This window comes from Onthophagus taurus, chromosome 3, assembly GCF_036711975.1.
Source record: "Onthophagus taurus isolate NC chromosome 3, IU_Otau_3.0, whole genome shotgun sequence".
Lineage (NCBI taxonomy): Eukaryota > Metazoa > Arthropoda > Insecta > Coleoptera > Scarabaeidae > Onthophagus > Onthophagus taurus.
The window spans coordinates 16255426-16281844 of NC_091968.1; the positions used below are offsets into that span (position 1 = coordinate 16255426).

At 32.9% G+C, this 26419-nt stretch overlaps 1 long non-coding RNA gene across 1 annotated transcript; it reads left to right on the forward strand.

Annotated features, from left to right (window-relative positions):
* The first annotated feature begins 1033 nt into the window (after positions 1-1033).
* Positions 1034-23135, forward strand: LOC139429279 (uncharacterized). The gene is made up of 3 exons (XR_011639962.1): positions 1034-1315; positions 21704-22789; positions 22847-23135. It is a non-coding gene; the product is annotated as an uncharacterized lncRNA (long non-coding RNA).
* Positions 23136-26419: the final 3284 nt, after the last annotated feature.

Genomic DNA, 26419 nt, shown 5'->3' on the forward strand with positions numbered 1-26419 from the left:
CCAGTTTTATTAAGGGGTAATACTACCTCGTAATTTTTTTTATTGGCTTAAATGCTTCCTTGATCATTCAACAATGATATCCAAAAGTTTTTATGCGGAGGAAAATTTTTTAAATGGTCCAAAAAGATCGATTTTTTTGAGTAGTCACCATGCCGATTTGCAGCGTCTACAGCCGAGAAGTATACAGTCGTAACTCCATATGCTCCATATTTTGCGAAGGTAATATTAACTCCATACAAGTAAAAAGTGAAGTTACGACTGTTTTATACCAGTGACCATTAGACCGCCGCACTATGGAAAATTTGAGACGTTTGCTGATCATAAATGGGTTTTCCGAAAGTCGTGATTTATTTTTTCTTTAATTGAATCCTAGAGTAAAAATGTCAAATTTTAATAATTAACATAAGTTTTATTGTTATATATATATATGCTATGGTTTTCTCCGTGTTCATCATGTATTTTAATTAGAGTGGTAGAAAATAAAAATATTTTACTTCTATTTAGATGAAAATGTTTATTTACTTATGTTTTCGGTGCTTGTAGTGTTATACGAACTTATCGTATTTCGAATATAAATTATTCGTCCTCAGGCACGACTACAAAACATCAAACATATAAACTAGGTGAGTGTCTTAATTAAACATTATAATACATTGAACAAAACTTATTTCACAGGACATATTAAAAATTAAAGGTTAAAACTAACTAAATACTATTAAAACTATTACTATTAAAACGTAAAGTTCCATTGAATGGCTTACAGAAAGTAGACGTGTCGAACCTCGTTCCGTGTGAAATTTATTAATTATCGGTTCAAAATGAGATTATCTGCCGAAGATCTCAGCCAGATCAAACAGATTGTAAAAGAATCTGTGATCGAAATTGTAGAAAATAAGGCTTTTTGTGAAAAAGTAGCTAGTTTAATACATCAAGAAGTAAAAGATCTTAAAGACCAAATTTTCCGTCTCGAAAAGGATAACCAGTTCTTACAACAAAAAATGAACGATTTAGAGCAATACCAGCGCCGTACCAGTATACGTGTGTTTGGGGTTGTTGAAGATAAAAACGAAAATGTGGAGGAGAAAGTATTGAAGATATATATTCAAGGAAAAAATGAACGTGGATGTGTCGCCGGACTGTGTGGATCGCTGTCACCGTGTCGGTCGGAACTCTGATAGTGCTAAAATCCGCCCCATTATAATCAAGTTTACAAGTTACAAACACCGCGACCGAGTTTTTAGAAATAAATCCAAGTTAAAAAAAACTAATTTAGCTCGAGAAACATATGGAAAAACAAATGTCTGGAGTAATTACGGTAGGATTTTTATAAAGCATAATGATACAGTTGTGTATGTTAAGTCAGAATCTGATTGTATAAATTTGAAAAACGATAATCGAAGCGTAGCATTGGAGTAATTCTATTTATTTTATATTAAAATACGTATCTACAAACAAACTGTAATTGGCGCGCAGCTGTTTGCAATTGTCATGTTTCACTTTGGGTTGAAATGTCTTATAATTTAATGCTACACGGAGAGGTACATGACAACGTCAACACGAATCCTTAATTTTTTTTTCACTAAATAGTATAATTGTTTACTTTTTTTTTATTTATTTACTGTTGTATACTTTTTCTCTCTTGAAGAAACTGCTGTTTTTTATTTTTTTTTAATTTTATGAAACTGGGTCATTTGAATGTACGATCGCTTGTTCCGCACTTTACTGAGGTGAAGAATTTAATATTGCGTGAAAATTTGCATGTTTTGGCTGTAACCGAAACGTGGTTGGGGATAAATACGGACTTGGATTACCTTTCAATAGACAATTATAACTTTTATCACGAGCCTCGTGGTTCCTTGGGAGGTGGGGTTGGAACTATGTATGTACATAGTTCTTTTAGGACTCGGCGGCTGTTCCATGGTATTTCCGACTCATTGGAGCAATTGTGGTTTGAGTTGAGATGTGGACATGCCAAGGTTGTAGTTGGTGTAATCTATAGATGCGCTCTTGGAAATTTTTCTCAATTTTTAACACAATTTGAAGATTCGTTGGCTTCTCTTTGCCCCTATACGGATGAGATTGTTTGTTTGGGCGATTTTAATGTGGATGCTTTGTCTGAGGATGGAAGTATGTGGAGACGTCTATATGATGTGTTTATGAGTTTTGGCTTGAGACAATTAATTTGTGAGCCTACGAGAATCGGGAGGGAATGTCGAACTTGTATTGATTACATAATTACCTTTGAGGATAGTACAGTGTTCGATGTTGGTGTGTCGGATCCGGGCATTTCAGATCATTTTTTTATTTACTGTACTTTCGATATGGTAGAGGTGGTTGTGCCGTCGATCAGGCGTAGGATCCGATCATTTAAAAACTTTAGCTATGATGCATTTTATGCCGATTTGATTTCGGTACCTTGGTTTTGTATTTATGATATGGCTAGTATTGATGATAAATTAAATTTTTTTAACACTAAATTGATACAACTTTTGGATATTATATAGCATATCCCTTTTGTTTCGGTCACATTTGGCAATAAACCTAAAACGCCTTGGGTGACGGATAATATTAAGCTTATGATTAAATTGAGAGATAAAGCATTGAATAAATACAAGACTACGGGAAATTCTGCACATGGTGAATATTACAGAACCTTACGTAATCTTACTACAAATGCTGTCAGATCTGAAAAGAGAGCTTATTTCAGACAAAATCTAACTAATACCTCGAATACTGACAAATGGAAATTTTTAAGAAATAATAACATTATCCAATCGAAAAACGTTAGAACGCTCGATGGTAATCTCTCAGACTGTAACGAAATTAACAAATTCTTTATTGCCTCTTCCCAATATGTTTTTCAGTTGGATGAGTCATTACTATCACATTATAATTCCCACTTGAAGAGTACAGTTAAAACTATTTTATCCTTCACTGAGGTTTCTGATAGCGCTATTGAGGTGGCAATCTCGAAAATAAAAGCGAATTCTTGTGGATCTGACGGCATTGATTTGAAGTTTCTTAGAATATGTTGCCCTTTTATTATACCGGAGATCCGACACATTATTAATGCGTGTATTTGTAGCTGTACAGTCCCGCAATGCTGGAAGCAATCACTGGTTACACCTGTTCCGAAGGTATCGCAGCCGAGTGGGTTTAGCGATCTTCGCCCTATCAGTATACTGCCTACCATGTCTAAAATTTTTGAACGCGTATTAGCTGATCAGTTATGTGAACATATATATAGTCAAAATATTTTACCAAAATATCAGTCAGGGTTTCGCAATGGATACTCTTGCGAAACTGCACTTACTAATGTCATTGATGACATACATAAGGCGTCTGATTTAGGGCTTGTTACTATACTAATAACTTTAGATTATAGCAAAGCATTCGATACCGTTAACCATAGAATGATGACTGCTATTCTTCATTACGTCGGATTTAATAACAATTCTGTTAAATTAATTGAAAGTTACTTAAAGGGTAGAACTCAGAAGGTGAGGATCGCTGAATGTATTTCGGAGCATGGAGGTGTTGCATCTGGTGTGCCACAGGGTTCGATTCTTGGGCCGCATTTGTTTTCAATATATACTTCCTCTTTACCTGATTGTTTATCGACTTGTAAATACCATCTATACGCGGATGATACACTTATCTATCACTCATTTCCCTTACAAGAGGCCCAAGACGCTCTTAGGCTTATAAACAATGACCTTGATCGTCTAGCTAATCTGTCTGAATCGCATTCATTAGGTTTGAATCCGAATAAATCTTCGGCTATAATTTTTGGTAATGCAAAAGTTCGGAAGTCATTCAACAGTAGTGACAATATGTCGATCAAGATAAGTGGTACAAACATAGCATTCGTAAATAAAGTAAAAATTTTAGGTCTTGTGGTTGACAGTGATTTACGTTTCACCGATCACGTTAATACCTTGGTTAGACGATCACACGGTAAATTACAAATGCTTTACCCCAATAGACATTTGTTGAATAAAGATGCCAAGTTGATTCTGTGTGATTCTTTGGTTCTTTCATCATTTAATCATTGTGATCTTGTTTATGGGCCTTGTTTGATGATGAATGATGTGCAGAGAATAGAGAGGGTCCAGAAGTCCTGTCTCAGGTACATTTATGGTATACGCCGTCATGAAAGAATATCGTATAAGCTGGCTAGTGCAAATTGGTTAAATATGACGGACCGGCGTAAACTTCATATTGCTTGTCGAATGGTGTCTATTGTTTCGAATCATAAGCCACCTTACCTCTATGAAAGGATTACGTATAGAACCGATGTTCATCATTTGAATTTGAGGCGTAAAAACTTAATTCGTATTCCCAAACATCGAACTCAAACTTTTAACCATTGTTTTTCGTATATCATTGGATCGGTTCTCAACAACCTTCCTATTAGCTATTCCGGTTACAGCATGCAAACATTAAAAAAAAAAATACAAAATCTATCTTGCCTCATTAGGTGCGAGGGCTGGCGGTGGCACTGACCAATAAGATTATTTGATCGAGAGAGAATGGAATAATAATGTATTTTGTCTTACAGTTGTTGTATTGTGATGAAAAAGAATATTTAAATTTTAATTTGGAATTATAAATAATTTTATATATATTTTTTTCCTTTTTATTTTCATTGCTAAGGGGCTCCTATAAAACCAGCTTGCTGTGGTGTCCCTTTTGATATTCATTTACTTTTTTTTTCTTTTTTTTTGTACTACCTATTAAGTTTCGTTTTCTTTTTTATTGTTTTAAAATGTTTTTGAGTGTTTTTCCTTTTTGAAAATTAGTTTATTTTTTTTTTCTTTGATTATGTTAATTTGATTTTGTAATTGAATATCAATAAATGGTTTATTATTATTATTATTATTATTATAAAACATTACCAAAAATATATTTACCGTCAATTTGTTTAGGCATTAAAAAAGATGTTAAGATGCGGTTTTCTGATGATATTTCCTGGTATAAATCTGACTTTCGGATTCACTCCTCCTAGTTTAAAAACGGACTATAGTATAATGATGATTATTGAAACAAAAAATGTTTTTAAATCATAATATACTAGATATTTTAATTGCTTCAATATTTTCAGTTTCGTCTGAAAAAGAAGATAAAGGTTCTTTATTGCAAGAAGTTGAAGTTCGGAGAGAGAAAGATTTGTCGCCAAAAGCCCGAACATTATATAAAAGAGCTACTCATTATAAACGATTACTACTTAAACGGAAACAAAGAAATGTTGTTATAAGAAACAGACTGGCTCATCTAGAGAATATAAACAGTAACGAACTGATGGAACATGTTCTAGCACCATACAGCACAACAGTGACGACATTTATCAAAAGTCAGTTGCGAAACTGTTTATTAACAACCCATGGTAGACGGCATACTCTTGACGATAAGGTATTGGCGTTGGTTTTGTTTAAGCAAAGTCGTAGGACATATAAATTATTGTCAAAATTCTTTGCACTACCCAGTGCAAAAACTATGAGTATTTTATTATCGAGAATTCCTGTACAACCAGGTATCTGTAATCCCATTTTTCAACGAATAAGAAGTGTGCGCAATGATCTCCAACCCGAAGATAAATGTTGCTCTTTGATATGGAATGAAATGAAAATTCACGCTCATTTATTTTTTAATAAAAATAGTAAAGAAATAATAGGGTTTGAAGAGCAAGGGAGTGAATCAACAAATTTAATTGCAAACACTGCGTTAGTATTCATGTTGACAAGCTATTTGTTACTTCTTTTCCCAAAATGCTACTAACACTATTACTTTGGTACGACATATTAAAAATATTTTAACCAAATGTGGTGACTGTGGACTGGACGTAGTATCTACCATCTGTGACCAAGGTACTGGAAATGTTGCAGCTATTAATCAATTAATAGCAAATTCTAAAGCAGATGCTCTCAGACAAGGTACCGAATGGCGTGGTGATAATTGCTATAAAATAAACGACAACACCTATTTTCATGTTTATGATCCACCACATTTATTGAAAGGTGTACGTAATCGTTTAGTTGAAAAAAATTTTACATTCATGAAAGAAGGTCAACAATATACTGCAAAATGGCAACACTTTTTGGCAAAATGCTAAAAAAATGTTGTCTACCATGAAATTTGTAGATAAGAAAGGCAGCAGATCAACACCACCATCCATCAAGAACTGAATTGTTACGTTAAATAGTTTGGAGGGCATTTTCAAATATCTGCAAGAAAAATATGGTATATCCAGTTTAAAAACACGATTTTTAAACCAAGATCCAATAGAAAATTTCTTTGGACAAATGAGACAACATAGTGGAAGAAACGTCAATCCGGCCCCAGTTAATTTTATTGGAAATTTTAAAACTTTGTTAATTAATAATTTCGTTAGTACTCATTCACTGGGTGCCAATTGTGAAAATGAAGATGGAACAAAATTATTAAATAATGTAAATCAGTTCCTTTCATTTGACGTAGGAGAAGAAGAGTGTACTCCTCAATCAATACAAATTTCTTCATTTCCAACAGTAACATATATGCCATATGTCGACAAAATTGCAGTAGGCTATATTAGTGGCTTTCTTGCCAAAAAAATTGCCTCTTTTTACAAATGTGAAATTTGTAAACAGAACATTTTAACAACTAACAAAATTCAAGAGTGGCATGATTTGGTGTCAGAAAAAGATTTCTCACCCTTGGCTCCTAAACTGATGTATTGCACAAGAAATTTTATTCGAGGGTTATATACTTCATATAATATTATTATACATGTACTACCTAATGTATGTTTCAAAAAAGGTTTTTTTACGCATTGTATAATTATTTAAAAAATGAAGTGAACTTTAATTTCACAGTTTGTGAACATACAGAAGAAGTTGTGAACAACATTTTAAAAGAATTTTTAATTTTTTGTATTTTTAATTGGACGACCGGTCTAAACAGAATTCTTAATGGCAAAGATATCCGCGCCAAATATCGTAATGATCCTATTTGTAATCAGGCTCATAAGTTACAACAAAAACGCAGATCATAAAAAGGTGCTTATTGTATATATTTTTATGTATTTAAATAATATTTTTTTTTACTTACTATGGTGTATTATTTTTTAACTTTACTTATGAGTATACCCAAATATGTTCCAACACCTCCAGTATTAATTGAATACATTTAATATATATCCCGATAAACTTTAAATGAATACTACTTTCTTATTAAAATAAAATTTCAGTACAAACCCGTTAAATACATTAAAATAAGTCGAATTAATAAATAATAGAAAAGAAAATGTTAATTTATGTTATTCACAAAAGGTAATTCATATAATCTTTTCATTTTTTATTGCATTTGAACTTATAAAACATATGCACTTAGAAAAATGCTGTGAAATTTATAGCTATATCACTGTAAAATTAAAATCTATTGTACTTATATTTTACTATGGTTTTTAAACAAATAATTATAAGTACAATACATTCATTACAGTTTTACAGTGATATAACTAAATTTTACAGCATTTTTCTCAGTGTACAGGGTGGGTAAATTTGGGTGTTATTATAGGCTATCTTAGAAACTATAAGAGATACAAAAAAAGTGGGTGCCATGTCCCGGTCTCTTTTTCCAAGACTAATCCAATCCCGTAAAGACCAAATCTCTATCTTCTTTTGTTTTTAAGTTATAGCCAAAAAGTTAAATTTTAGTGATTTCAAAAAATGCTCATATTTCGTTTATTTTTGAAATTAGAGAAATGGGGTTAATGCATTCTTAAGATACTTTTTTGAGTAGAATATACTGCCGTTGAAACATTTTTAATATAGCTGATAATTTTTGAGATATAACATAAAGTTGTATTTTTTTAAATACAAACTATACTTTATTATGATGTTACTTAAAAGAGCATATTTTTAGCTTTCCAATGATGTATCGCACGCATGATGTTTCTGCGAAAAATAAGCGTTATTTTTCAATTTTTAAAATATTAAAGATTAAAATTCAAATTTTTAATTATAGTAGGCGAGGAAATCGCTAAATACTACTTACAAGGGAAGTGTCACAACTGTGTCTCACCGATTTCGATGCAATTTGGTACAGTCATAGAATGGGCCAAAATAAGGTTCGTACATTTTTTTATACGTGCGGTAAAAGCCCCTGGGGCGAGTTATAGGGGTTGAAAGTTTGGAGAAAAAGTACGTTTTCACTTATATTTTAAAAATGAAAAGTGCTATCAAAATTTGGTAAATTGTAACTGATATTCATTTTAAAAGAGCTTTCTTTTGATGTATCACACATATACCAGAGGGTTAAGAAGGGCGAACTACCCCTATTTTTTTGGAATTATTTAAAAACCACCCTATCGATTTTGGCGGCATTAAGTATACTTCCAGCACGTTCAAAAATATTAGTTAAGGGTTTTTTCCCATTCGCTCTAGATCATCCCCAGCGAAGTTACGGGGGTTAACATGTAACCACTTTTCGTAAGAATGATGTGATAAAATTGACAGGTATTTTGAAAATACTTTAACAAAACCGTAAATTAGTCGCACAATAAAATGTTTAATGTAAAATAAGGCATAATACACCATTTAGGGGTGGTTGGGGTTAACCACCCCCTTAAAAATTAATTCTATCCCGGGCATTACTTGTTGATTACGGCGAAATTTGGTACTGTGTTTGTTTTATATAGTTTATTAGTTTATTTTTATTCTACATAATGTTGCCAAAAATACACCTACCAAAAAAATTTTGGCACAATATTTGTTTTTTTAGTGCCGCTTGCTAAAGGTCATTTCTCAAAATAGTTTTTTCTAGTATAAAAGAACGTGTGCCCAGTGGGTAGATTTTAGTTTCAGAGCAACTGACAGAAGCAATGGTTACAATAAACCCAATAAACGTTTTAAATTTGCTAATGACAGTTTTTACTGTTATGAATATTCCCCAGACTCCTGTAAATGAAGCAGAAGTTAGTTTAAAAGAAAATATACAGCGTATTTTAATGGAAAGTATGGAAGACTACAATATGCAAATTGAAGACGAAACTGTATTAATTTTCGATTCATCCAATGGCATCAATGACGGTCAGCAAATTATTGAAGACCAGGATACAACTGACAGGTTTGTAGAAGATACTGATGCTCATTGTCCATTGAAGGATGACATCGACTACGAGTACAAATTAGAGGCGGTAAATTACTGGACAAGTGGGAAGAAAGGTTATTTGAAACTAGAAACCGTAAAAAACAAATACCGAAAAGTAACGTCAAAGACCCAATTGCACAGATGGTCTAAATATATTGAAGAAAGAGGGACATACAAAGAAAAATTAGCAGAAATTACCGAATTTGTAATTAATCAAGCGAGAGCCGCCGTAGATAATAAATTGCCACTACATGATATTGATATACGCAGATGGGCTATACAAGCTAGAAATGAAAAGAATTTATCTCCTCAACTGTTCAAAGCATCTCATAGCTGGGTGCAACGTTTTAAGAAAGCAAATCGGTTAGTAAGCCGAAAAATAACAAAATTTCTATCCCAAAAACAAATTGGAAATGTTGATCGAGTAAAAACTTTAGCAAAAGATTTCGTTAAAGAGGCAAAGCTACAAATCCAAATATATGGACCTGAAAACACCTACAATTCGGATCAGAGCGGTTTTAACTTGGAATTCCATTCGGGAAGAACATTAAGCGATTTAGGAGTTAAAACCGTAGAAAGTGTGGTCCAGTCGGTGTCATCTACAACGCACAGTTACACAATTCAACCCGTAATATCTGCTGATGGGAAACTTCTTTCTCCACTTTTTATTGTTTTAAAAGAACCCTCTGGCAGCTTTGGACCGAGGGTAGCAAATACAATGTTTAAAGCAGACAATATATACGTTTTGGCATCAAAATCTGGAAAGTTAACTTCAGAACACATGAAAAATTGGCTCCAAAATGTATATTTTCCAAATACTGGTTCTAAATCATTATTATTATTAGATTCTTGGAGTGGCCATTGTCCTGAAGTTATTAGTGAAATAACTCCATCAGGTACTAATTTTAAACATTTATCTATACCTGCAGGGACAACAGGTCAAATACAGCCCCTAGATGTATTTGGTTTCAGAATATGGAAAAATTTTATTAGAAGATTCTCTGATCAGATTATTCTTTACCAGTATGATGTCAATTTACATCAGAGGGATAACATATTAAAATTGCAATCGTTGACGCATAACCAGTTGGCTTCCCCTCGGTTTATAAATGTTTTTAAATACGCATGGTTTGCAAGTGGCTATATAGAGGAGAGACCAGACCATTTTGAAAATCCCGTGGAAGTTTGCTTTTCGAGTGAGAAGCCAACGTGTGATATCTGTGGGGATATAGCGGTCATAACATGTGCATGGTGTAAAAAATCCTTATGTTTAAAACATTTTTTCCACGACTTTCATTTTTGCCAACACTACGTAGAATAAAAATAAATTTAATATTGAAAATTAATATAATACATAAAAAACGTCAATTAGTAATGTAGAATAAACTTCTTTGGTATATTGAACTTTTTTTTTTGTCAGTTGCTTTTTAACTCATAAATAAATAAAATATCTTATTTATCTAGTAGTTTTATATTTATTATTTAAAGAAAATGAGGGTAGTTTACCTCGTGGAACATCGATAGATAGATTTTTAAAAAACAATACCACAGTTACGATGGCAGTTTTCATCTTCGAGGTATAAACAAAAAACTACCCCTAATTTGTAACCCTTATAACCATTTTCAAAAATTTTTACTTCAAATATAAAACAAACACAGTACCAAATTTCGCCGTAATCGACAAATAACGCCCGGGATAGAATTAATTTTTAAGGGGGTGGATAACCCCAACAACCCCTATATGGTGTATTATGCCTTATTTTACACTAAACATTTTATTGTGCGACTAATTTACGGTTTTGTTTAAAGTATTTTCAAAATACCTGACAATTTTATCACATCATTCTTACGAAAAGTGCTTACATGTTAACCCCCGTAACTTCGCTGGGGTTGATCTAGGGCGAATGGGAAAAAACCCTTAACTAATATTTTTGAACGCACTAGAAGTATACTTAATGCCGCCAAAATCGATAGGGTGGTTTTTAAATAATTCCAAAAAAATAGGGGTAGTTCGCCCTTTTTAACCCTCTGCTATATGTGTGACACATCAAAAGAAAGCTCTTTTAAAATGAATATCAGTTACAATTTACCAAATTTTGATAGCACTTTTCGTTTTCAAAATATAAGTGAAAACGTACTTTTTCTCCAAACTTTCAACCCCTATAACTCGCCCCAGGGGCTTTTACCGCACGTATAAAAAAATGTGCGAACCTTATTTTGGCCCATTCTATGACTGTACCAAATTGCATCGAAATCGGTGAGACACAGTTGTGACACTTCCCTTGTTAGTTACTATAGCAACGTGAGTTTACTTGTCATTTCATTCATAAATTTTGCGAAACGAGTTTCCCGTTTAAGAAGTTCCGCATTATCTTTAAATAAAACGATAAAATTAAATATAGAATATATTGGAGTCCGCTTTGAAAATGATACATAAGTCTTCATATCCCCATTCAAACGGTGTTTCAATGGAAAGTCCGCTCCCAGTTTATGATTCCTAATTTTCCTCTATCTCACCCAATTTCAAAAGAAAAGATTGCTGATATCAAAAAACTTCTACATCTTATGCAATCTTATGTTTGGGGAAAACTGGGAAAATACTACCGAAGATTTCATTCATTGATACCGATCAGTTATCATTGTTCTAATCTTACAACCAGTAAGTTGAGTAGAAGAAGATGACAGTTTATGACTTTAGTTCCTGAAGTTGTCCATATTTAATTATTCATTAATTAATACATTTATTGTATTTTTAATAAACAAACTTTAAATGCTAATTATTTTTTATTAGTGAACAAAGTCAGGGATAAGATGCTGAGAAATTTAAATTAACTATTCAAAGTTTTTATTCGTTGGTACAAAACCAACTTATCCTGAATAATGGTACAAAACCAACTTTATTCTGTCATATTCGTGCAAAACCATATATTATAGCCACTAGGTAGTATTTACTGTCCGGACCCGCCTACTATAATCAAAATTTTGAACATTAGCGCTTACTATTTTCGAATTGAAAATTAACGCTTATTTTCTGCAAATACACCATACATGCGATACATCATTGGAAAGCTAAAAATATGCTCTTTTCTTTAACATCATAATCAAGTATAGTTTGTATTTAAAAAAACACAACTTTGTGTTGTATCTCAAAAATCATCAAGTATATTTAAAACTTTTCAACGGCAGTATATTCCACTTAAAAAAGTGTCTTAACCCGAAGGTACTATCGTTGTTTTAATACACGTAAATACTATAGTGGGGTGTTTAAACACCCCAATATATATTTGAAAATAAAAAAATATGCTTTGCAATTTTTATGTTTTATGACATAGGTGTTCACGTTGGATGTACATAGAAACATTATAAGCAACATAAAATTTATTGTCATTACAAGGGATCGAAATAAATAAACTTTAATAACTTCATATAAATACAAACAAAATAAATCGTTACCTTCTTTAATATAAAAATACTACATAATAAACTAAAAATATTGTTTTATGATGTATTGCATATGAATTTAGGAACATGTACCCTAGTTTTTGTAGCAGAAAGAATAAGGTCAACATAAAAAACAAAAAAAAGAACGAGCATGTTTGAACTGGGAAAAAAGCAACGAAAAATCGAATATTAGTAGTAGAATATTACTATCTCTTCTCGTTACAATTGTTACAGTGCACAAAACTATTGGAATGGTTTTTACAAACATTCTTCTTGCATATTTGACATGTTGTTTTGATTTTGCGGTCTTGTTTCCTAGAACACATATAGCAACGGCCATAAGAACTGGAACATCCACGGTTTACAGGTCCGGGTTGATTTGGAAGTTCGAGTTGGCTTCGTTAGGTACATCATCGTCCAGTATATTTTTAATTATACACCTCAGATCCCTAGTCAGTTCTTTTGCTTCAAGTCTACGTTTTACATGATCATGAATCAACGATTTGGCAAGATCAATTGTGAATTTACGTCGTGATGTTTTGATATTTGCTTGGGAAGCCGCTAGGTAAAGTATAAAACTGTTCGATCTTGCAATGTCAATAATAGCACCAAATACAGCCATAGGCCACCTTTTAGTTCTTCTTTGACAAGAATAAGTCGCGCAGTGTTGATCTAGAGCGTCCACTCCACCCTTTGTAGAATTATAAAAATTAATGATCTCAGGCTTCCCGTTTTCTTCTACATTTGACGCATCTTCTTAGGTACATATGATACTATTGTTTCATTACGAGTAAATCCAAAAATAGATGATCCCTGTTCACTATGTCTGCTTGGGAGGAATTGCGGAGGAACCTCCCGCTTGTTATTTCGTAAGGTACCGACATACGTTAGACCAATATCTCTCAGTTCCTTCATTAATTCAATGGAACTAAACCAGTTGTCTCCCGTGACATTTCGGTTGGTGTTCCTAATAGGTTCTACTAACTTTAGAGTACTTTGAGAGGTGGAATGACAATTTCTTTGGATTTGGTTCTTTGGTTTTTCCGCAATATATATAGGAATTTAGCAAATAATGCGTTTTTGCATCACATAAGCACATTATTTTCAATCCATATTTTCGTGGTTTACTTTTAATGAACTGTCGGAAGGAGCATTTTCCTCTGAAACCAACTAACATTTCATCTACCACCGCATACTCACTACATGAGTAATTTTTTTTACATTGGACGTTAAATATATCATATATTTTGGAAATTGCAGCTAGTTTGTCCCCACTTTCAATTCTTTCCTGTCGGGAAGTCCAGTCATCAAACCTTAAAGCGATTAACAGAAATAGAAATCTCTCCTTGGGCATAGTCCCGCGAAATATATCTCTCCCTAAACTATCGGTACTAAAAAGAGAGTTCACGTCTTCATGGTTGGATTTGCATACTCCTGCTAGGAGCATCAAACCTAGAAATGCTTTCAATTCAATCTCGTCTATATGTCCCACAAATGTAGCTGTGGGACCGTAGCTTACACTTAAATCTGTAATTTTAGAGTTGGTGTGTTCCAAAATTTCAGATATGATTTCATCTGTTATCAAAAGTGACCAACATTCTAAAGGGCTCTTGGGGGGTTTCACAGGTGCGTTATTTTTTAGGCCTGGAAGATGTATTATGTTCTCCTGTCGAGTTCTGGAAGAAACCGGTGGAACTTTTGACCACTTGCATCTATTTTTGCCATAAAAAAACTTGCTTTCCCTGGGAGATCGTAAACTGCTCTACTCTTCTCGTTTACTTCATCTTCTGCTTCATCCGTGTCGGTATTATGACTGCTATGTTCGCTTGATGCATCACTAAGGTCGCTGCCTTGTTCATTTTCAAGTTCATCTTCAACATCCACATCATCATAAAAGTTCTCGGCAAGTTTTTCAACTTGTTCGTTTGACAAAAACCGATTCATTATTTTGTACACTAAGATTTCAACTCACGAACTTTTTCTAAGGACAAAACTCACAACGAAACTGCGATGACAAAGATTGGCGAATAAATGAAATGGAACCTCTTGGTCGCTTTATATAGAATACAAAACACCGGGGAATCACATATGTACGAATTGTGTTGTCAAATATTCCCCGACGCATAAAACTCACGTATCGCAATATTGTACCGGTCTTATGGTCTCGGCGCCGAAGTACGAGCGCGCTAATTATAAACAGTCGAAAGAAATGTTCAAGTTGAAAAGAAATATATGAGTTAATTGTAAAAAATTACAAATAATGTAAATAAAAATAATCTACGTTTCGTCGTTAATAAGTAAAGAGTGTGACTAACTCATATAGATGTAATTCTAAATGATATCATTCTCCTTTTAAAAAAAGTCTAACGCAACTGCTATAGTGGGGTATCAGACCACCCCAAGCGTTGCTTTTCCCAAAAATGGTAAAAAATTAAAAATGTCTGATAGTGCTATATGAAACATATCAATGTTGTAGAAGAATACCTAAAACCAAATTATTGTAAAAAAATTGGTTTAAAAGATATGAAGCAAAAACTGGTGTCTGGGGTATCGAAACACCCCAGTATAGTAGTTGAGGGTTAAGAACGTATCAACCCCATTCCTATAATTTGAAAAATAAACGAAATATGAGCATTTTTTGAAATCACGAAAATTTGACTTTTTGACTATAACTTAAAAACAAAAGAAGATAGAGGTTTGATGTTTGCGGGATTGAATTAGTCTCGAAAAAAGGGACATGGCACCTACTTTTTTCGTATCTCTTATAGTTTCTGAGATAGCCTATAATAACACCCAAATTTGCCCACCCTGTACATTAAAAAATAATAGTAAAAAAAGCGCTGCATATATAATTAATTGATTAGTTAGGGGACACGTGCCAATAGATGGCGCTAAAAACGCTGAGCCAGCAGTTTGTTAATAGTTACACATCTATTGTAGTTATCTATGACTGCGGTTTTTGTGGTTCAAACAGGGTTAGAAAAGGTGGGGTTTCAAATAAACAGGTATAAAATTGTCAGATGTAAAACAAAACACGTGCGCAAGTGCAAATGTTTTCATAAAATGTCTCAATTGTTTCAATAAGCGAAAAGCCAGAATAAAAATCACAATAAAACTCAAACCAAAATCAGCAAAACATAGTGATATTGTCACGCTTAACTTAGAATCTAAGGGTTCAGGAAAATTCAAAACTATATTTATGCATTAATAAATCTATGGAAGTGTCTGAAGTTATTAAAGTCGGTAATATCGTTTATCAGGCTCTCACCACCGTTATTTTTAAAAATTTGTTTTTATATTTAAGTATAAAAAGTTCTTCATATAGGTCGAGTTCTTTGGACTTGTTTATATTTTTAATTAATTTAATATTACTCATGTTAGATGTGTGTTGATTGTTTTGTAGGTGTTTATAGAAGGTAGAGGATGTTCTATTAAGGTGTTCATGAGCTCTTATTTTTAAGTTTCTACCTGTTTGTCCTATATAGAAGTCATCACAATCGCTACAAGACATTTTGTATATTCCACTTAACTTTAACATGTCGAATTTATGCTTGTTATTTAAAAATTGATTGATTAGTTTATTACCTGAATTGAAGGCTGGGATAATGTTAAATTTAGATAGGTTTCTTCCTATTTTAAATTCTATACTGGGGTTGTAGGGGATGGCTAAGTATTGATTGGCAGATTTATGGTGTGGGTATATTAGTCTGTTAATGTATCGTTTGTGAGCTATATTGAATATTTTTTGAAGTTCAGCAATTTTGAAGTTATTATTAACACCTATGTTTAGTATTTTATTTATTTCTTTATTTATGTTTACGTCACTTAGAGGGTAGTTAATTAGTCTATTGAACATGAAATTGAAATTAGAATATTTGTGTTGGAGGCAATTATATGAATTCCTAGAAATTGTAGCATCAGTGTATGTGTATGTGTCTTTACGAAAAATGTCAAATTCTATTTTATTTTTGTTAGTATTATTATATAAGGTTAAGTCTAAGAAGTTCAGTTTACCTTCAATTTCTATTTCTGTAGTGAATTTCAGATTGCATAAGTTATCGAAAATATTTTTGAGAGCTAATAGTTGGGCATTGTTACCATCAAAAACTATAAGTAGATCGTCTACATATCTACCATAAAACTTGATATTATGGTTAATTAATTTGTATTTGTCAGTAAATATAAGTTTTTCAAAAGTACTGAAGTAAATGTCTGCCACAATACCCGATATGGGTGAGCCCATGGGGAGTGCATCATTCATTTCGTAATATTCGTTTTCAAATATAAAGAAGTTTTGTTGGGTGACTATTTTTAGAATTTCGATAAATGACATGATATTTTCGGAATCGAGTTTTAGTGAATCTCTATTATTCATTATGTGTTCTTCAATAATATTAATAGAGGTATTTATTGGTATGTTTGAATACATGTTTTTTATATCAAAAGATATTAGACGTGAATTTTTCGAGATTTCAACTTTTTCTAATTTCTTAATTAAGTCTGTAGAATTTTTAATGTTAAATTGAGACTCATTTTTAAAACATTCATGAAGGAATTTTTGAATCTTTTTAGCGATTTTACTGGTGGGTGTGTTAGTATTTCCTATTATGGGACGGATGCTCAAATCTTTTTTATGTAATTTTATATAAGATTTTAGAACGGGTCTTAATGGGTTCATGACATTTGAGTTATAAGGAGTTATATTAAAGTAGTTAAGTTGTATATGATAATCCCTTATCGACTTTTTTAATTTATTGTTGTATTTAATTGTTGGGTCGTATATAATCGTATATAATCGATCTTGGCCAATATAACTATTCCGGCGTTTTTATCACCAAGTGTAATGGTGAGGTTTTCTCTTTCTATGGTTTTTCTTAGACTTGAAATATGATTGCTGGAGGGAAAGGTGTTAGGTTTTCTATATTTGTTCTTGGGTGTGGGTTGTTTATTAAGTTCTTTGATTAGGTTGTGATTATCTTGGAATATATCTCTAATATCTAGGGAATGTCCTAGCTGTGCTTCCAGTTTTATGGCTAAATCTACGGATTTTATTTTGGAAGGAATTGATATTTTATGTCCCAATTTAAAAATATTTTCTTCTTCCTTGGAGAGTTTATATTTAGAAAGGTTAGTAAATCTAGGGGCAAATTTGTATTTATTAATGTTAGTCAAGTCAACTTTTAACAAGGGGTTGTTAAGATCAACTCTTTTTATGGAGAATGATGTTTTAGATGTATTATCATTAGTGCTGTATGTGTTTTCGTTATCGTGGTCGTCGGCTTGGTTGTTAGTTGTGTGTACAATTTTTCCCGATTGCTTGAAAATCTCCAGGGTTGTTCCGGTCTTTAAAAAAGGAGATAATAACGACGCAAGTAATTATAGACCCATAATACCGGTATTGGGTAAGTTGTTTGAAATGGCTCTACATCGGCAACTGTCAAGTCACTTAGAGAACAATAATTTGTTGAATCAGTTCCAGTATGGATTCCGAAAGGGTAGATCGACAACCGCGGCAGTTGGAGCACTGGTCGGTCACATACAACGGTGTTTTGAAAACAAATTATTTGCGGAGACCTCTTTTTATGATTTAACCAAGGCTTTTGACTGCGTCTTCCACGATCTGCTTCTACAGAAGCTCCGCAATTATAACATTACAAATGAAATTAAACTAAAATTAGAACTAAAACTAGAACTAACACTAGAAACTTTCGGGTTTTGCCGTGCGTCTTTTAATAAAAGGTTTGACGTTTCGGATGCCATGTTGCAACCTTCTTCAGAAACTGGTTCTAGTTTTAGTTCTAATTTTAGTTTAATTCACACCGGTCGTGAAAGCCTTCGTACTTATATTACAAATGAAAGTTTACATTTGTTAGGGTCTTATTTGACAAATCGTTTTCAATATGTTTCTTACAACTCAGTTAGTTGAGTGTGGAGTCCCCCAGGGATCAACACTTGGACCTTTACATTTAATTGTTTTCATGAATGACCTGCCCAAGTGTCTATCACGGAATACGAACATCATATTGTGACTCCCATAAAATATTTGGAAATTACATTAGATTCAAAATTAACATGGGAGAGTCACATAATGGAGTTAGTAAAAAAATTGAATAGAAGCATATATGCTCTGCGAAATTTGGTGGGCGTGGTATCACCTGAGGTGTTAATTATGGCGTATTACGGAAATTTTTATTGCTACATGTCTTATGGTGTCTTGTGTTGGGGACATTCTACGCATGCACACCATATATTCCGAGTTCAAAGAAAATGTGTGGATTAATGGGTCGTATGGGATTCACGGAGTGCTGTAGGACGAAATTTGTTTAATTAGGTATTATGACCTTTCCGTGCATTTATATTCTTGCATGTCTAATGCACGTGAAGGCAAATTTGAGTGAATATAAAAAAAACAGCGATAGTCACCAGTACAACACAAGGAATGGATGCGGCCTTGTTGTCCCTTTCAGTCGCACGTTGGAGGCGCGAGATGGTTGTAATTATCACGGTATCCGATTTTTTAACGCATTGCCTGCTCATGTTCAGAATTTGGACATCAAGTGTTTTAAATCTGATATCAAAAAATTCTTGATTGCTAAAGGCTTCTACAGCTACGACGAATTTGTAAGCAATGATTTTCAATTAATATGAACACTAATTTCTCACCAATATTTACTGCTGGTGTAAAGGAGACCTTTACAATATATATACATATGTATGCCTGACTTTATTTTTATTTTATTTAATTTTACTTATTAATTTTTAAATTTGACTCATGTATTTATTTATTGTGTATTTTCATTTATGTCCATGTAATATAACCTGATGATAGTTTGGACATCACAAATAAATTATTATTATTATTATTATGCTCATTCGCTCAGTCCTATTAGCACATCATTTAGTATTATTTTTTTGGTAGCCATAATTATTTATATAAAATTACATATACACTGTTACCAGTTGGATTTCTTGGAAGATATCGCTTATTGCGATAAATTGATCCGTTTGCCTTTATGTCTATATTTGTTATGAATGTATATATTTATGTAAATACTTGTTTTTGAGGCAAAAAACAAATTAATATTAATCATAATACTTAAATGGTAATATTAAACTTTTTTGGGGCCCAAAAATATAGAGCGCCTCGGGCCCACAAAAGGTGTGATCTGGCCCTGATCCAAGCAGTCGTAGATAAAAGACTTTTACGTCCTGTTGACAAAAAACTATCGTTTTGATAGTCGCTAAGTACTGTGCAAAAGTCAAGTTTTAATAGCAGTTTTCGAAAAAGGTTATTTTTGTGTTATTTTCATATTGATCATTAAGCTTTTTTATTTAAAGAAGACTTCGTATATAGTTTCAAAAATATGTATAAAATAATTTTATTTTATTGATCTGACAAAGATGAGTATAAACTATTAACATCTATCTTATAATTAAATTGAATTAATAAGATAGTGTAAGTTAGAGTTTTGTGGAGCAATTAATGCTCCACAAAACTAGAAAATTAAAATGTAGCTAAAATTTTAACGAGAAAATAAAGAATATAAATAATTTACCGTTGTTATCATTTTATAATCAATATCAAACAAAGATAAAGCGGACAATTTCGGTTTAAAATGATCCATTGCTAAACTAAACCCATGTAACTAAAAACAAAATTATTAAAATTTATAAATTAATAGCAACCATTTAAGCGATTACCTCTTTTCTCATTCGAGCATCATTAATTAATATTAATTCAAAAACAACGTTGTTTGTTTCATTCACCTAAAAGGAACCGATTCGCGTTATGTTTAATTTTGGTATTAATTTTACCTTTCTTTTACAATATTCATAAACACTCAAACAAAACATTATTCCCAATCCAGATAATATTATAATAAACGCGTGCAGAATAACGAATGGATTTAATCTTTGATTCGCAATCGAGAAAACACTAAAATAAATTTCCAAAACGAATAAAGTAAAATTCGTTGTAAAATTAATAATTATTAAACTAGAAATTGATTTGTTATAAACCATAAGATTTTCACAAGTTTCTATATAGTGATTTAAAGTTCTCTTTAAGTTAATATAATTGTGATTGTGAAGAAACGTTTTTAAATGTTTATTAATACAATTTATGCACTCCCCATATAAGCCAATACACGATGATATTTGTATAATCTCAACCGTGGGGATAACACAAAAAATAACGTTAATAATCCCAACATAAATACCGTACAATACATTTTTATGTATACCATATTGCCATTTCAAAATAAACGAAAAATCCATAAAAATAAACGCGTTTAATATAAAAATATAGAATAAAAACCATCTTTTAATTCTTCCATAATCCACAACGATTCCACATTTCTCCAAATTTCGTCGATTCGTTTCGAATTTATTTAATAAATCTATTCGATTATTTTTAAGAATGAAACTTGTTGTCATTATGTAAGTTGATTGAATTGTTGTTGCTAAACTGTAAACAGCCATTCCTATGTAAGCACAAATCGAAACGGTTTTCATAAACGAAATGAACAATATGAAATAATAACAAGTTAAAACGAAAATTATTCCATGAAAAGGTATGAACCATATACTATAAAAATTCGAAGATTGTTTAAACTTTTTCGTTGTGTCAATATTGTACGGTGCTATACCAAACAATCTTGAAAAATAATAAATCGGCGATAATGCAGCAAATGTTGCATTTCTTGATTCACTATTCATTTTAACAAGTTTATACGTGAACTAAATTAAGTTGTCACTGAGGGAGTAGTAAGAAATTTTGGACGAATCGATAGATTTAAAATATTCAGGAATTTCATTAACTTAAGAGGGTGAAATTTCTTTTTTATGAAACAATTTAGTATTTTGTAATACTTGCACAATTTCATAAAAGAGATGGGCTCGGAGGGCAGAGTCAACTCAAGGATATTGTTACAGAAAAACCTTCTTCCTTCGAAGACTTTTGTGCTATACGGTACTCTTGAATGTTTTATACGATCTTGGCCAGCAAAATATTTAATAAATATTTGTTAGAATTAGGCGAAGAAAACTGTCATAAAACATACGGGTTTTTTAATAGTCTAGAAGTGTCATGATATGGCAAATGACTTACAACGTGATATTTCGTTTTCAGAAGAAAGTTTCAGAAGTTATAGGCCCACGTAAACAACAGAAAATCTTTGATAGAGCAACAACACTGAAAAACAGCGCCTACAACAAAATGGTCTTGAGAAGAACAAGGGGATACGTTCAAGAATACAAAGTAAGCGGGAGGAACGAATTCACAGAACTAAGAACTGAGAGGGCGAAAGCAGATAGATGGAGTTGCTGAAAAACCTTAGGCAGTGGACGGAACGAGAATGTTCTACGGAAGACTCAATGAGCAAAGATGTTATGGAAAGTTATCTTGTGTTGCCTAACGATTCCAAAGATTTCGACAAAAGGCGACGAACCACCAATTTCACAAAAGAAGACTGCGAACATCTTGTTGAATTTGTTATCAAACATAAAAACGTAATAGAAAACAAAAAAACTGATGCAGTTACATGGTAAGGAAAGCAAAAAGTATGTATATCTCTATTATTGTATGTTAAAATGTGATGATAAACAATATATTTATGTCAATTCTTTTGAAAGATCTGGATAGAAATAGCTCGCGGACTAACGGCGGTAAGTAGGATTTTCCGGGATGCAAAAGGCGTTAAAGCCAAGTATGATATGTTAAAGAAACAAGTGAGAACTAAATGTGCTCAAATTCGACAAAACGCGATGAGAACTGGTGGCGAGCCTCAAAAAGAAATAGTGCTCACATCTATTGAAGAAAGAATCAAAGGTAAAATTTATTTTAAATGCTGTTTGAAGGAGATATTTTATTCTTTTAGGGCTCATATTATTAAGTGTAGAAGGGTTACCATCTATGTACGAATCTGATTCCGTACCTAATTGTAACTTAGATTTAACGGAGGTTGCAAAAATTGATGTAGAAGAATCACTCTCTACACCAGTTTCCTTATACATAATAAAGCGTTGTCTTCTACACCAGTGGATGTACAATTAGTTATAGAGGAAGAACTCGTACAACAACTACAACAAGAAATTGTCAAAAATCAATCAGTTGAATTACATAAACCAACATAAGTTAACAACAATTGGACCACATGGAACCCACAAAACCTTAGGAAAAGGAAATGTCGTGTGTTGGATGTGGGTTCAAAGCCAAGTAAGTTAGATTCTTGTATGTAATATTACTTTAATACATATGTATACTTGTTTACAGACAACGCAAACAAATCTATCCATGATGGATATAACCACTTGAATGAAAAGAGACTGGAATTAACTGAATTACTTATTAAATAAGCGAAAGAAGAGCATGAAAAGAAAATGGAATTGCTGGACTTAGAAATAAAAATAAAAAGAAAACAAACAGCATTACTTTAAAATTAGAATTGATCTGGTTATCTAATTACACAGGCTTGCGATGAAAAAAATACAAGAGAATTGATAACTAAACTTTATAAAAAAATATACAACGTTTAGCTATCAATTCCCTTGTATTTTTTCCATTTCCAATTCCCTTGTAAAAAAAAAGTAATTTAAGAAAATAAAAATCTATTTACATTATTACTACATTTATTTTTAGTGAAAAACTAAAATAATAAAACGCTCGAATTTTATACGTCAGCATAAATCCTATTTGAGGTTAGGTATCCGCATTTATCCCTTAGATAGCAACTTATCCGACACCCAATCCACGGGTTACAGATATTTCAAAAGTTACCCCTTGGATAGCAGTATCTATAAGATAAATACAGTGGTAGTAACCAATTTTTAAGCTATCCGATAGATAACGCTATCAGAGACTTTAACTATGAGTGGTAGTAGTGGACCTAAGGGAACTAAGATAAGAAAGAGCAAAACAATGCTTTGAAGAACATAGTAGGATAACCAGAGAAGTTAACAAAGAAGAAGTAAATGAAGATATTCTTTAAATACAGAAATTAATTGCGAAGGTAAGAAAATGCTGAAAATGTTATTGGATTTGATTGCAAAGAGTATTCACCAATTGGGTTGTACCAACAAAATACAAATGGATATTCAGCCACCTTTTGCCAGCTCTGTGATTTTGGTTAAGAAGAAAAGCGAATATCTCTGTATTGACTACAGAGCTTTAAATAAAACTACTGTAATAGTTATTTATATTACAAGTGGACTAGAAACATAATTACTGTACGAGTATGGAGAATTGGACGACGAGGTCGTAGACTGAGTCGTGTAATCACACGAGTACTGCAATTATGCTCTAGCCCACGTGTGATATACAACATTTTATCTACGACTGCTAAAAATTACTTAAAAATCAATTTCTTTAAAAAGGTTTATTTTGACATTTATAAAAATATTAATGTCAGTTTCAATAACATCTGGAATAAGTGTTTCGAAATGTAAAAACATAACAATTAATATTTATAATAAATAGTAATGTTTCTCTCTAAATGGGTAGCACTTTTTCTTTTGTATTGTTGCTCGTTTCAATAAATTAAGCCTGTTCTGATTGGGCTAAAAATCCGTTACGTATTGCCAAAGATTTCAGAGTACAAGATAATATCAGAAAGTAGCCTGGCAAAATGCTATGGTGCAAGAAAAAACTTAGAGAATATGTTGGTGAAATTAGAAAGTTCAACAAACAGTTTGGAAATATCCTGGCCAAAGCCTAAATTGGAAGGCTAAGTCTAGAGTCACACATAATACACAAGACTGTACGCAATCCTGATGTCTTGTCCATGTCCCCAAAACCAAATTCTTTATGGACTCATGCCCGATGAACACAAATCCACGACAAGTATATTATCCTAGATACTTACGGTTTTATCACAACAAAGTTCGAGGAAAGCATGCAGCTAAACCCTGAAGTACATCTTTCGAGACGAGAGTCGAAAATCTCAAATCACAGTGGATAGATCCTAGATTTAATTGATATTTCTAGAATTATCATATTTAGTCTACACACGTCAAGAATATGGCTGAAATTATAATGGCAAAACACCCAACTACAAGCAAAACATTGGAAACAAAGTGACTAGAATCGAAATTAACAGTGCTACCACAAATTTAGAATTACACAATTACAATTAGTATTGGCAATATTCCATGGTGCAGGAAAAAGTTTAGAGCTAACTTGGTGAAATTCCAAGTTTCAAGAAAAAGTTGGAATTGTGATGGGTAAATTCTTAATTACAAGGATGACTCTGGAATCAATCTGGCTATTCATGAAATTGTCTAGAATTAAGCTGGTATAAAATTGAAATTCCAAGCCATAGAGGTAAATGGACAGAACCAAAAATTGTGTAAAGAAAACCTATCAACACGATACAATTTTACCAACAACACATTTTTAGCCTCTCTCCAGCGTTGTCTTCATAATCGTCCTGTTAACTATCTTGATACACTCCTCGTACTTACTCGACCATCCCAGTTGAACTTCGCTTCCTCTTCGCAGCAATTTTGTCGTCAGTAGGCAACCTGTAGCTACCTACCACTATTGTCTCCACTCACTCAACACCCAATCTAACAGCTTACAGATCCAGGTGTGTGATTGTCGTAGAATCCATAATCATTATCCGACGTTCGCCTGTTAATCTCCCTATTATAGCAAAGAATACTCTTTCTTTCTCCTTGGAACCGTCAGTGTATATCTTAACTATGTCATTTCCTTCCACTATTTTCTCTCTCTCTTCCATCTCATAATAACACGATTCGCCACCCATACATTTCCTTTCCCTCTCAACCTTAACCACATCTTGTGCGATGCGCTGGATATCAAATAGCAGGCATCGCTCCTGACGCTATATGCAAAGCGCCATCGGCACCGTCCTATAGGCTCTAGTCAACACAGCCAGAATGGTCTTTCCGCATTCAAACCCTTAATCAGTCTGATGTCATTCGCTCTAACATTTCAAATCACTGAGCCACTCTATCAACAATCACTGCTAAGTTGGTAGACTAGCAATCTTACCCCTAACATGTGTTATATATTCCACAAACAATAAAACTGGTTCAATTATCATCCCTACATGTTTCCCTACACGCAAACCATTTTAACCGAATTAATTTTCAATTTAATCCTCCAATTTTCCTATTGAGTACTTAACCTTACAGTCCCCCGCCTATTCTACAAAAACCTTCTATACTTTTACCATTTTCTTTCAATCTATTTTACTAATATATCGGACAACAGAACGACCTGATCATCATACGCCGAGGGATTTGAATCTGGATTCGAGGGAATGGGTCTGGTCCAACACCTTCTTCGCTCTCCCAAACCATTCCTTCATTGCATAGATCCAGAGCGACAGCATTTTAGCAACCACGCTAACCCCCTCACATTCCTTATTTCTTCCATTCAAAAAACATTCTATTTCACAAAGTAAGTCATTTTCGCAAACGGTTGTATAACTCAATACACTCATACTGCGTTCAATGTTATCCATATCCAACGCCCAACCGTTTACCTTACTTTCCCTAGATTTCCTTACGATTCCTTTCACCGGTCTCTCCTAAACTCATACTATCTCTCAACCAACCTACTATTCTTCTCTACATATACTAATAATCACTCCGCAATCATGCTGTCCAGTATCTTACCGATGGTTGCTTACTGGTATAACTCACTCATTCGGCTTCGGAAACCAGATAACTCTAGCCCTATTCCACACTTCTGGGAAAAAATACATTCCGACAAACAACCACTCGCTCTTATAGGATTCCAATTAAGACTATCGCCACCTGGAGCGTTCCCTTCTCCCACACCTGCAATCACAGTTTGCAACTTTGACACAACTTACACACT